Here is a 1,378-nt window from a genome sequence, read left to right as displayed (position 1 = left end):
AGAGGCTGGTTTGGTGAAAAATTTGTGCGTTTAGGCCAGGGTTTGACTTCGTGTGGACGGGGCCTAAATCAGATCCAAGTCTAGACTTTGACTAGGCCTCTCTAAAACCTACATTCTGTTTATTTATGAGCCATTAGGAGGTTCTGTTGAGTTTTGGACCATTGTCTCTTTTCATAACCCAAACGGACCAAAGGTTCAACATTCTCCTTCAGGATTTCTCTTTGTTTTCAATCAGAATTCATGGTTCCATCAAAGTAGCCCCAGAGCCTCATACTGTCACCACTGTACTTGACTATATTCTGGTTCTGAAATGCTCTCCAACATGGAGGCCATCTTTTCCCAGTCTCTCTCCCTAACTGATGGATCATGACCTCTGACCCTTATGGAGCTGTTGAGTCCTGTTGAGCTTTAAATCCTCTGGCTTTTTCTCAGACCTCCTTGATGAGTTGTTGACTCTCTTTTAGCGTAATGTCAGTAGATGTGTTTTCCACTGTTCCTTCAGTATAAGATGATGGTTCCTCTCACTGTAATACTGGAGTTTTAGAAGCTTCCTCTTCCTGATAGAAGTTGGGAACTTCATTTCTCACCTGATGTTTGCAGTTTGTGTTTCGGTCAGAGTTATGTTAACCTACTTCATGCTGTCGGACAGGCTCTAAAGAAGCTAGATTTTAGTTCTAGAGGTCTGATAGCGTCCAGGCAATAACACTGGATCAGATATTATCTAAATGGGGGAAGGAGTTGGAGGGGTGCTCTGTTTCCATCCACTTACTGGTATCCCACATCCCTGCCCTTATTTCATGCAGTGATTCATGCTTTGTTCTGGTTCTGCCCAGCTGGGCCACTGGGAGCTCTTGTCCCACACCTGTTAGTGTGCCAGCGTGGATTTCGGTTTTCCCCGCACAGCTTCACACAGTACCTCCTCAGACACAAACGCGGCACAGGGGGCAGAGCAGGTGACAGCAGCAGATCCACTTAATGAGGACAGAGCAGCAGGATGGAAACAAGAACCACTCAAATCAGAGCCTCATTAAGGAGGGGCTGAGAACTTTCTGTCACTCGCTTCCAGTTTCTCATTAAGGCCAACCATTTAGAGCTACGATATATAGAAATAAATGAAATTCTCTGAGTAGAAAACCAAGATGTAGATTTATGCAGAGATGAACAGTCCTCTTTTTTTTTCCTCTCTAGTTAAAAGCCTTCAGCTGGTCTAAAATGCTGCAGCCAGAGTTCTGATGAAAAAGAGAGATGATATGGCTTCCTGAAGGTTCTATATATGGCTTCCTGTTAAATCCAGAATAAAATTTAAAATCCTCCTTCTCACATATAAAGCCTTAAGGGGCCAAGCTCCATCTTACATCAGAGATCTGATTGTTCCTTA

The sequence above is a fragment of the Cyprinodon variegatus genome, unplaced genomic scaffold (genome assembly GCF_000732505.1).
Source record: "Cyprinodon variegatus isolate N-32 unplaced genomic scaffold, C_variegatus-1.0 Scaffold402, whole genome shotgun sequence".
Lineage (NCBI taxonomy): Eukaryota > Metazoa > Chordata > Actinopteri > Cyprinodontiformes > Cyprinodontidae > Cyprinodon > Cyprinodon variegatus.
Note: the sequence above shows the minus strand (reverse complement) of the source record.